The sequence below is a fragment of the Leguminivora glycinivorella genome, chromosome 1 (genome assembly GCF_023078275.1).
Source record: "Leguminivora glycinivorella isolate SPB_JAAS2020 chromosome 1, LegGlyc_1.1, whole genome shotgun sequence".
Lineage (NCBI taxonomy): Eukaryota > Metazoa > Arthropoda > Insecta > Lepidoptera > Tortricidae > Leguminivora > Leguminivora glycinivorella.
Window position 1 is genome coordinate 25183221 of NC_062971.1, and position 12786 is coordinate 25196006.

A 12786-nucleotide genomic window follows, 5' to 3' on the forward strand; every position below is an offset into this window, starting at 1 on the left:
CCTCTCTATCGCACGGAGCCTCGCGCTCAGCCGAGTCGTGATTGGGCGAATAAATTGAAATGTTTCTTTCCGTGAAGCGTAGGCGCATTCTGAAAAGGGGTATAAAAGGAACGATCGCTCGGTATGGGACATTCGAATTCGACCGGAACAAGAAGAACCAGCAGCCTCCAAGGAAAACCAGCAGCCAGCAGCCTACTACAAGCAGCCTACAGCCAGCAGCCAGCAGCCTACAGCCAGCAGCTAGCAGCCTACAGCCAGCAGCCAGCCACCCTCCACGACGGGTAGCGGCAGCAGCAGAAAACGACAGCATCGCGACGTATCGTCCGTACCGAGCGTTTCGTTAGGATATTAGCTTAGGAGTATTTTTATAACCGCGTTAAAATTAGAGTCGTTGATTATTGTAAATATAAACCATTTGATTTGATTCGTTTTTTAGTTAGTGTATTCCAAAATCATAATCGGTACGGTTGATTGCTGAGGACGACATCGAAGCTCAAGGTACAGGCCCGGGACGAAAGAGTGAGTCGCACGAGCTCCAGCACATTCTCTCCACTTCGAGCCGTCGATAGGAAGCTTTGCGGACGCGGTCTGCAACAGCTACCTTTCTAAGATTTTGTAGGTAGCCAACTGTTTGATTAGGATCCTAAGATAAGGCGTTGGACATTAAATATTTCAGTTAATAATTATTATATGTAAATTTTTTTGACAGTCACAAACGAAAGGTTAAAATTCATAAATTTACCGTACATGTTTCATCGGGTGTTGTTACTAAAACGCGTACTTTCTTAAACATGACATGCCATATAAAAAATAGCCATCCCTAATACCCAGAATGGACAAATAAATGAATCACAAATGCAATTCAACCCTAAATTGGCCGCGGAGGGAGTTCGCGAGTTGCTGTCTCATGTGGAGGCCATTCTTTATTTTGTCTGTTCGGCGCGTCACGGGACCGGTTGCACAAACATATCTTTTTAAATGTTTTTCCCGGTTCTTTACGGTGTATCCGGTTCCTGGAAATAAGATTGTATGACTGGACATAAACTATAAACTTAGATTTGGAGTACGTTAGTATACGTACTATTTAACGTCTTAATATTAATGTTTTGGAGAAATAAGATCATTCTATTTCTGATTTCCTTCGTACGGCATGTTCACTATTTCTTGTATAGAATTTGATTTGTACTACTTAACACTATAATAGCACTGCTCTTGCCAATCGCAAATTGCCAAGGCAATTGGCAAAGAAAATAAAATTGTGACTTAAGGCCGTTTTCACATTTTCCGATCCGATATCGGATGTAGGAAGGATGTAAAATGTAAGATTTATGCGCTTCCAGTGGCACGTTTCTCGAAAGGTACAAGCCTTGTATTACAAGTGTGTTTCCATGACAACCCATACGATTTGACAGTTCGCGCACTTGTAATACAAGGCTTGTACCTTTCGAGAAACGGGCCCCAGGTCTTCATTTATGTATTTAATAGATCATTATTACTAAAAAAACGATATAAAACGCAAAAAATGCGGACTTAATGCCGATGGCACTCTTTTACAACAGTTTTTGTCCGAGGCACCATGGAACTGCCGATATCGGCAGGACACTCCCGACATTTTTTGGCATGCCGGACCCCCCGCCAGTTGTCGGCCGATAATATTTATTTGTGTGCGTATATAATGTATGTATACGTTTGTAGTAGTGTGCGTGACAAAAATGGCGTCTATTAAACACTGCTAATGATCGAAATTAAAATTAGTTGACAATTTTCATTGAAAAAAAAAGGTTGTAATGCATCGGTCCGAATTGCGGATACTAGTTTTTTTATCTTTTAGTAGATATAGTTGAATGTAAAATTAATTATTTTGCCTAACACTTGAGTATTTTTATGCTCGTTATTTTAATTTTACAATATAATATTTATATTATAGTGCTTATAATTATGAAATATAAAACATTTTTTTAATATTTTTTGATACAAAATCATACTTCATTGATTTGGAACAATGAGTTTTATCGGACCGACATCCGACACTATCGGAAGCGTTTATCGGATGTAGGATGTCGGTCCGACATCCGATATCGGATCGGATAATGTGAAAACGGCCTAACAAGGACAGGTCACAAATGAACCCATAATTATTCCGTAGTCCACCGCCACTTCTATGACACGCACAATAGGCAAGGAGGGTGTCTAAATTCTTAACCTGTCACCAGACGGGCAACAAAGAAATTAAAACTCGATAATAAGGCTTTTTAAATGTCCACCCCACTTTTCTGTAACATGGGTATTTTTACGCGATTCATACTCAGAATCGCGAGGTCTTTCGATTCTAATAGGAAAAAAATAATGTCCCAAGATTTCCATACATTTCTAAAACCTTCCATTCCGTTACCGCCATACAAAATGTATGAAAAGATGGTAACGGAATGGGAAAAAACCTTAGGACACTTTTCTTCTATTAGGATTGAAAGAGCTTCGATTCTGAGTGGACCATATAAACAATTCCAAATCCTAAATAAAAGTGGGGTGGACAACTTTGAAAAAAATGGCCCATGTATGTTTTCAGGCGGAAGTCGACCTTGAATGCCTTGCTACCTGTCACAAGTAGAAGTGTGCGTACTTCGTTGGCGCTGCCGACGTCGGCGTCGCCGGCGCTCGTAAAATGACGTGCGGCGGCTGCTCGGGAACGTACTCAGGTATTTATGGACACCACTGAATACTTCAAGTCAGCATTCACCTCGTCTTGCCCACCATATACAGTTTGAGACATTGAAATTTATACCAAATTATTTAATGAATAGGGATTTTCCTTTGTATCAAGTTTTAAGTCAAAAATAATCATTGTAATAAAAAGCCTATTTTATAACTCTCACTCGCTACACTCGCGGTTAAATATTTGAATATTTTCCTTGGTAACAATATTAGCAAAAGCGGTTAAAAAACAACTTTGGTTCTCCGGAAACAAATAACTATTGCCCGACCTCAAATTATTATGAAAACTTTGCACCTACAAAATCACTTTTATTTTGATATTTTTACAATAACCGAAAACTAAATAAATAAACAAGCGTAGGCGTATGTCTGATCTGATGATTAAAGTACATTAAGTAGTGTAAAAATATTCCTAATAATGTCAATATCCTAGGAGGAAAAAGAAAATTACGTTTTTATGAAAAGGCGGTTTCGAGACTTGCGTCTTGAGTGTTATTTGCTTATTTGTATTTATTCTGTAGAATACAGTTATAATTGTTATAAAATATCAATTACCTGAACTAGACTATGTTATGAATGGACCACTTGTTCATTTATGGACTTTACTTACATATATACCCCAGTTGCTTTACAAGTGTCGTAAAATATATGCCTATTAAGGTCAATACGAACCTTACATTTGGCTTGGCACAATATCATTGTAGTGAGGGTACACCCTTAATTCCGTTTTCACATTATCCAATCCGATATCGGATATCTGAAAGATTTTAATGGAAAAAAACATTTTTTTTCCATTATCCGATATCGGATCGGATAATGTGAAAACGCACTAACGGCACTACCTATATTTTTTCTTCTTCATGCATTTAATAATCGAAAACGCTAGTGTCGAATGACAAATAACTGAAAAATAATCATTTATTACATAATCGGTGTTACTAAAGGTTTGCTTGAAACGTAAAAATTGCCTACTTTTGTGTGAGGTGCGTCAGTGAGCGTAGCCAGTGTGTTGTTATACTAGTAGTACCTACGTAATTGTATACGCCGTAAACGTAGTAAACGTAGTATTGTACTATAAATAAGCGTGGAAATCTAATACCAAGCATTTTATTTGATACTCGTTGAGACTATATAGCCTGTGTTCTATCTATATATGTATGTGCCAGTTGAAAGTAATATTAAAAAAAGAAAATATTTAGAACGTTTCATATAAATTGTTTTGGATCTTCATATCTTACTTCGTGGTTGGCTTAAAATCAGGTAAGTTTATTTTTAACACTTAAATTAATATATACCATTGATATTCACGTTTTAGGGATACATTGTTTATAAAATTAACTTTTAAAGGATGCATAATTTAGTTATTAATAACAATATAAATAAAACATATTAATATATGCGTAGCTCAAATACATATTTACAATAAGTGGTACCTAAGTTCCTTCTTAAATACCTTAACTTATAAATATTTTATAATCGCGTACGTAACTGCCAATTCACAACCAGTTACGATCGATGAAGTTGTATTTTTGTACAAAGCCGTTGGCGACACTGTCTTCAAAAATCTTCTATGGGAACTGGTTACGTACGCGGCATAAGGGACATAGTGTAAGTGGATAACAGTGGATCACGGCTATCTGTGACTCACGGCGTTACCGCTTTTACGCAACATCGCTAGCCTTTTAAATACCATCTCGCCTTCAGAACTAAAATGCACGAGTTCGCGGAGATGACTTAACTACTAATTTTATCGTGATTTTGAATGCATTTACAAAACGTGGAATGTTTACTGCGCGTTATGAAAATTTGTCGTTGTCAGTTATGCTAAATAAGTGCGTCTATGAGACCTATGTACTACTAGTACGGGGGTTCCCCTCTGTGATGTGATTCATATATCGTAATCAATTTAATGAACAAACGGAAACGTGGTATTTAGGAGATAGAACAGGATGAATCTATTTAAAATGGTAATTACCTAATTACATAGGTACCTACTAATTAATCAAAATAACATAAGTAGATAATTTGAAAGTCGTTTTTTGAAATCTAAAACTTATATGTAAAATAAATACCTAAATAAACCTTTCCTGGATTTCAATTTAATGAAGACCAGTGAGAGCCACTTGTAAGTTGCAAAAAAGGTCAATGATCCCATTAGTATTCAGGATAAAAAGACAAAAGCAAGTAGAGGGTTAAAAAAACTTCGGCTAGAAAAACCACTAATCAATGTGTACGAAAATTATAACTTTTATTTTTCACATGAATTTTTAAGCCAATAGTCATCGTAAATGTGAATGTATTCAAAATGTTTCCATTGATTTGTGGGTTTTTGGTAAATCACCTTAACCCTTAAATGCATGACCTTGACAAAGATTAATTCAAATTTGAATTTTGACATGCTGTCAATAGAGTATTGATACTGAATGTAAAAATATTTACTTTTATTTATTTCGAATGGGCCGAAGTTATGCATATCATAAATTAAATTTAAAAAGGAGGGGTCTATCCGCGTTTTTGCACGTGCTGTTGCTGCCACGTCACACCCATGCAACATTCTTTATTGCGCCGCAAGATTATGATATTTATGATATATACGCTTCACAATTACAATTTTTCGCCGTTTTCCACAGATCACCGTGGAACGATATCGTTCGTTCAGAAATTCAAAAATGCCCCCTGCTCCCTTTCATCTATTTTCTGCATATTGATTAATCCCAATATCACTGGTAATTAAGTACTGTCAAGACAAGAAGTAAAAATAGTACCTACTTTTAGGTGTAACTTAATATTATCTGATTCGAAAGAAATCGTTTGTATTTGTTTGTTCACCTCATGATACCAAACCAAGATCTAGCCTTGCACCTCCCGTTCGTCACAGCATGCCTCGAGTTATTGAGATTAGTGTCCAATTGTGCACGGTGGCTGTGCGTGTGTAGCACGTGCGGCTGCGTCACGCCCGTGCAACATTCTTTATTGCGCCGTAAGAATATACTATTTTACGGATGTTGATTTGATTAACCTTAATTTTCTGCAACCTTTATATTTTCCGTGTGAATAATTGTCACTAGAAATGAAAACTAAGGAAAATGGTTGACTAATCCCACCACAGTTAAAAATAGAAAAAAACTGAATTGAGCACTTTTCGAGGACAAATTAGATTAGGTACCTAAAAGATTCTACTTAATTACTTTTTTTTTAATGTTACTTACTTGTGTACTCTTTTACTCATCTGAGCTTTTTAGGGTTCCGTAGTCAACTAGGAACCCTTATAGTTTCGCCATGTCTGTCCGTCCGTCGGTCCGTCCGCGGATAATCTCAGTGACCGTTGGTACTAGAAAGCTGAAATTTGGTACCAATATGTATAATCTATCACGCCGACAAAGTGGTAAAATAAAAAGTGGATAAAATGTTGTGTTAGGGCCGGTTTTATTAAGAAATGTCAAAGCTATTATATTTATAAAGATAGCTCGATAGCTTAGTATTCGAAATAGGTCAGTCCACGAAAAAGAAACGATCTCCCTTTGTTTATGTGAGTGGTTTATATTTAGAATCAAAATCCGATAGGTGGCGCCTTAAGTTACTTTTCATTGATAAATTGATTGATAATACAATATAAATAAATAAACTCGTTTTATTATTACTTAAGGGCAAGTTTTTAGATTGTATTATTGTTTGTAGATTACTAAAAAAGGACATATGTATGTAACATACTGTGTACGCACATTTTTATATGTTTAATTGTACTAACCGTACTTGCCAGTACCGTACAGTAAGTATGAGTTTAGCACAAGTACTGTATCCATACTTATTCCATCGCCAACTAAAACGAAGCAACTCACACAAAAGAAACTCTGTTTTCTCATTCTCAGATTGTTACCGCGCGCTACATAGCTCTAAGTTCCGAAGCACACGCTCTGAAATATTTATTCCTGAAACGTAAAGATCGGGTGGTGGGGTGGGAGGGGGGTTATCCCGCGGTTTCCTCCGCCGTGTTTTACTTTGAGAATGGGAAGTCGCCGGCGACGGATCGATAGAGCCAAAGATAAAGTACCGACTGAATGTTACAGTTCGAAGCCTATGATTTATCTTATTTAATGGTTTGGCTGACGTGGGCGTCATATTCTTGTGCTCGAACGTGTAAATACGGTTATTTTTGTGGGTTTTAATGCAATAATTAATAAATTCTAAAAAAGTTTCATTTAGAAGATAAAATATTTTGAGTAAATTTCTGATCTTGTACCAAGGAGTTTAATAATAAGTACTTAATATTAAACTAAAATAGGTATTAGGCTTTATACTATGCGAATAATTAATCCTTTCAGGGTCTCAATATCAAAACTACTGTTGATTTGGGCAGATAGCTGTATCCTAATGAATAAAATACGATAAAATAGTCTATCAAATCAGGTTCGATCTATCTTTTTAATTTTTTTTAAATTTAATTGAATCCATGGTTACTTTTATTAGGAGAAACATTTACTGTGAAGACCAAATGGCTTTCTTATGAAGTTGTTTGCTATCGTTAGACGCAAAGGAAGTATGTTACAAAACATAAAGGCATTTCGGCACGACAATTTTGGGTTTATTGTAATTCCAAAATACAGATGACCGATGCTCCTTTTAAAAATATTTATTTCTTGTAACTGCTGCACTTGTTTCTTTAGATTTAACTCTTACAAGAATGAAACACAAGAATGGTAATATTAAATAATTTCTTCCTGTAGACAGCATCCCATCCAACGTACCACCAGTCAGTAGGTACATTTCGGTACCCAATTTTACCCAATACAAATTAGTGTACCCAATACAAATTAGTGTACCCAATTTTCTTTTCTTCTAGAAGGGCGGACAAGTTAATAGGGCCTTGAAGCTCACTTAGACTCGAAATCGCAAACGGTTTTAGATTGCGGGCTATTTCAGCGGGCAGATCTTATGCCGCATTGTATTGAAACACACTAGATCTCATCGAGAGCACTTATGGGCACATAATGCCAATGTGCAGTCTGGCCAGTCCTCGCGGCGCGCACTCTGTGCCGGTTCCCCGACCTCCAGTGGGAGGCCCCCCTGTTCGATTGTCTGCGGAGGCAGGCCCGCCGGTGCCATCTGATGTGCCGAGAGCACTCCAGATCTGCATAGATCGTTGCCTTCGTTTTTTCCCTATCGAAAAATCAATAGGGAATCCACTCACAGTTTTATAAAGACGGAAAAGACATTTATTAATTTCGTTAAGGTCGTTTTAATATCTGTACTGCGTGTGCTGGATTCTTAATTAATTTTACTTGAAGTTGATTTCCTTTAGGATATTTTAAATACTTGTATATTCAAAATGAAAACCGACAGATTACTTTTTGAGTAAAACAAATACGTTATCTATTGTAATATTTAAGTAATTAAATATATAATAAGAAAACATGCCTACGATTGTAACTGAAATCATTTGTGGATCATTCGGCTGGTAGGCTGTGAAGAAAAGCAGTACATAATGTGAAGCACATTCCAAAAGCATATCGAGCCTTCCGCCCACCCTCAAAGGGAAAGAGGCTCAAACACCGAGCAATAAAGCCTTCGCATCCAGCAAAACAAATACAACGCGCATTCCAATGCTAGATATCATTCGCCCCGCCCACACAGTTGGCATTACGACTGTAAGCGTTCCCATTGGTCGCGGCGAAGCCTTCTCCATTTCGAATTGGTTATTTTTTTTCTACAATTGAAATTTGAACTGTCCGTTAGTTGTAGGTTTGTAAGGCGCTTGCGCGGGGAGGGTACGCCACGTGAACGTAGATACGTTTCGGGGGCTAGGAATGTTTTATTGTCTCTCTCCATTCCCATTCGTATTTGGATTGTAGATGTGATTCGCAGGCTGTAGTCCTTAGTGCGCAGCTGTGGTCCTTGCGATAGGATGGGGGTCGTGGCGGTTTCAGGAGTCGCTATAATATACATATTATATTATTCTAAGGTAATATATGATAGGATTTGACTCTCGTAAGTCATGTTGGTTTATTCGTGTAATGTTTACGCTGGAGTTCTGTTGTTAGACTCTAAAACTAAGTATAAATAAATAAAAAAAAAAAGCCTTTTATTTCTTGCATACAAGTAACTCAATAAACTCAATTTTTACTTAAAAAACTATATAACTATTTATTTTTATTATTATTATTTTTTTAAATTGGTTTTGCAAGAACCTCTCTGCAGGTAAAGGCCTCCTCCAAAGTTAGCCAGTCTTCCCTTATTTGGGCTGTTTGTAGCCAGTTTCTTCCTGCTGTTTTTATGATCTCGTCTTCCCATCTTGCGCAAGGTCGTGCCTGTTTTCTTTTCGCTGACGGGCCTTTCCACTTTGTCAGAATTTTCGTCCACCTTAGGTCTCTGATACGTGATACGTGGCCTGCCAATTTCCATTTCAATGACAATGCTTGCTCCAGAGCGTCTTTTGCCTTTGTAATATCTCTAATCTTTGTATGTCTAATTTTCTGTATTTTATTTATACTTAGCATGCTTTGTCATATTTCCATGTTTAACAGGCGTATATGTTAGGCATGGTATAATACATGAGTTGAATACCTTAGTTTTTATGGCAATTGGCATATTACTTTTGAATATTTCTTTTAAGCTCCAGTATTTATTCCATGTAATTTGTGTTCTTCGCTCTACCTCCCAAATATTATTCGCTCTTTCGAAACTTATCTGTTTTCCAAGGTTTATATATTTCTCAGTGTACTCAAGAGGTTTATTATTGACTAATATTGGACGTTTTGTGTTGCTGTTGGTCATTAGCATCGTCTTAGCTAAATTGGACGGTGTTATGGAATAGCGAACTAAGCGCCAAAATCCGAAAAAAAAGTTATGAATGCAGTTCGGATATAAATGTGATAATCTATAGTATTGATTATTTCTTTGTTGAAAAATCATGCTTACAGCCTTATTTTAAGGGGTAGAATCAAGCGACACGTTAAAATTTGTATGGCCCTGTGTACTAAGTCGTTACGTAAAAACGAATTGAACACCAAATTTACTTTTACAAATTATAATAAGCGTATATTCTAAATCGCAAAATCGAGTTAAACGCCATAAAGATGTTATTAATTCGTTTTGGTTTAAAGTTTTGATGATTTATAAACGCAATATCGATTTAACCGCCCTATTGGTGTCGTTTAATTCGTTGTTACATATTTGAAATTGCAGGATATTTCGCTTAATGAGAACTAAGTATCAAGAGGTTTTGTTATATCATAATATCTTATGTGTGTAATCCTGGCTAGTACTAATGAATTATTATTAGTTACAATGCCAATTTTGCCATATATATGCTGATTTTTTTGATATTTATTAAAAAAAGTTGATTGCAGAACAAAACTAAATTGTTAGACGGATTAGTCCTAATCATTGTGAAGGAAAACATTGTTGTTAATTTATTTACAATAGCACTATTTACTCAAATATATGGAATTTTATTTTATTCCAGTATTCACTTTACCTCTAACAATTTGCATTAAAGAATCAAGCGACAAAATATGTCTCATAGTACGCTACGGCGAAATAAATTAACGTCATCGCAGTATTAGTTCAATAAAGAATCAAGCGGAAAAACGTTAATAACTTCGAAACTTGAATAGGTATGGTGTTATTTTTTTTATCAATTTAAATTATGAACACTTTTATAGGTTCAATGTCAAAATTAACTTTTTTGCTTCATAAATGAACTTACAACAACTGATTTAAATTTCAAATCTTTCTAGCTCATTTTCTCGATTTCAACTAACTGTCGCTTGATCACTTATTCCATAACACTGTCCAATTCATCTCTAGGCCTACCTTCGTGCTAGCCTGGTTTAGTTCATTTAACATTGATTGAAGTTCTGTGGCAGATTCCGCGAGTATTACCAGATCGTCTGCGAACCTTAGATGGCTTAGGTTTTTATTGTTGATCCTTATGCCGATCTACTCCAATCTAGTTGACTAAATATGTATTGCAAGGTGGCTATAAAGAGTTTTGGAGACAAGGGATCTCCTTGCCGTACTCCTCTTTCGACCGGAAACCAAGGCCCTGGTGACTCCAGTTTTATTCTGCTCTTGCCATTCTCGTAGATGTTTTTTATAATCTTTATATATTCCACTCCTACATTTTAATACCAAGTATAGATAATATTATATTAAAACCAAGTATAGATAGTAAAAAAATAGAGGGCAATTATCATTAATTAATAATGAGCTAGCTATGTTCCTACCGTGTCCTACTTACATGTGGTTTTATTTGGACCGAATCAAAAAGGTAATCACGGTCTATATCCCGGGATATAGTCAATATAAGTGTAATGAAAATAACCGTGAATCATTCAAAACTCTTTTTATACCGAATCTTTTAAATAATCACAGCTTCAACAGCATACTCGTACCTATGTATATTATTTGTGTAGGGCGTAGGGTAGCGTTAGTAGAGGATATCTGAACTTTTAGCAGAAATTAAATAAAAGTGTTATAATTTTTCTATTCACAAAATTGTCACATTAAGCCATGTTTAAAAATCAAATAGGGTTAAATCTGCTATTTATTGCGTTTAGTAGCAAATGTATAAACGATGCCTAAACAAGTAAACACTAATAACTCTGTAAACAAGCCCTTAATCTCTTTCCTGACCATTTTATAAATATAAGGAATATTGTAGGGAATGCAATAACGCTTCAAACTGCAACTGCAAATGCATTCCTCAGAATTAATTGTACCTTACTTCAAGGTAGCAAGGCACAGAACTGTCCAGCTATGCCGACCGACAAATGTAATAACACGCTGGCATCCACAGCTTACTCTGTCCGGAACAATTTCATTTGCGACTGAGCGAGGATAGCGTTGTAATTACAACAACAATCGATAGAGGCGCCACCGTCTGCCGCACGTTTAATCTCGCCAGAATCAAAGGACTGTCGCCTCACACCCACCTGCGTACTCCGACCACCACCCCAGCAATGCAAACCTGGCATCACTCGTTAGGGCAACTATACAATGCGGCGCTGAACCCTCACAGGCACGAAGTGATTACCCTACGAGGAAGCAATAGATAGCGTGTCCCTCGTTTGATTTGTTATGAACAGATAAAGTAGTAAAAACTATGTCTCCAAGCCTATATCTGCAGAAGTATGTTTAGGTGTCCCTAGACCAGATAGTTGCATTTCCAGTTTGGTACTGTATACGTATAAGCTTTATTGGAGTTTTATTAAGGCTTTACGTTGTTTGTCGGTGGCAACGAGTGAGGATACGACCGCTTTCAAATTCCGTGCCAATACAAGGTTAGAATAGAAACCAACCTCCGCTTTAACCGTTAGAAGCAGCATGCATAAACATGTGAATAAGTCCTACTTCAATTTTCGGTAGAATTCCATGAAACTGGTTTAGTGACTACTTCAGTTTTAGTTATTTTATTAACAATTCAGATTTAACTCTAATAAACTTAGCTACTGTTAAATTTCATAAAATACGACTCCGCTAATTCAGTTCAATTATGCAAGTTCGATTTAAGCGGCAATTAGTGTATAAATAGAGGAGCTAGCTTTAATGTGCAGCCACGCGCTGTATAATATCGATTGTCATTAATTTGGCGGCGTGCGAATCGTGCTCGTATGCAGGTAATGCCGATGCAATCACTCCGCAACATATAATATATGCTGCTGACGTAAATATGATATTAATGTGATATACATCCTAATGAGACCCGTTCGCTTATAAGTGATACGCCCAGGTGCATGTACAACGTACGGCAATACTGTTAGCAAAGGTGTCTATAATAGTTGGTTAGGTACTCATTATCCTAACTTTGGTCAAAAACCGTGTGTATACATACTTGTATGTTTATATTACTAAACTACGCATATACTGCTGTATATATAGAGGTATATATATATAATTTCTTGAAATTACTTAGTTTGCACGGAATCCTTGCGATCCCCGAATTTTATTACTTAACGATATGCTTATGTATTCTTATATTACATAATTTCCCTACGTCTTAATGACAAAATTGTAATAAATATATTAGTAAACACATATTCCAATTAAATTCCACAAGTGCCAAGCACCGTGCGG

The 12786-nt window shown here is 36.4% G+C and overlaps 1 protein-coding gene across 2 annotated transcripts in view; it reads left to right on the plus strand.

Moving 5' to 3' along the window:
- The first annotated feature begins 2621 nt into the window (after positions 1-2621).
- LOC125230628 (juvenile hormone acid O-methyltransferase-like) overlaps positions 2622-12786 on the plus strand; it is a 62913-nt gene continuing 52748 nt past the window's right edge. Inside the window, exon 1 of one of the 2 annotated variants that reach the window (XM_048135850.1) lies at positions 2622-2696. The gene's annotated coding sequence lies outside the window, so the exon portion shown is untranslated. Of the gene's footprint in view, positions 2697-3911; positions 3973-12786 lie in introns of those variants that run through there. The other variant, XM_048135859.1, reaches the window with a different exon arrangement.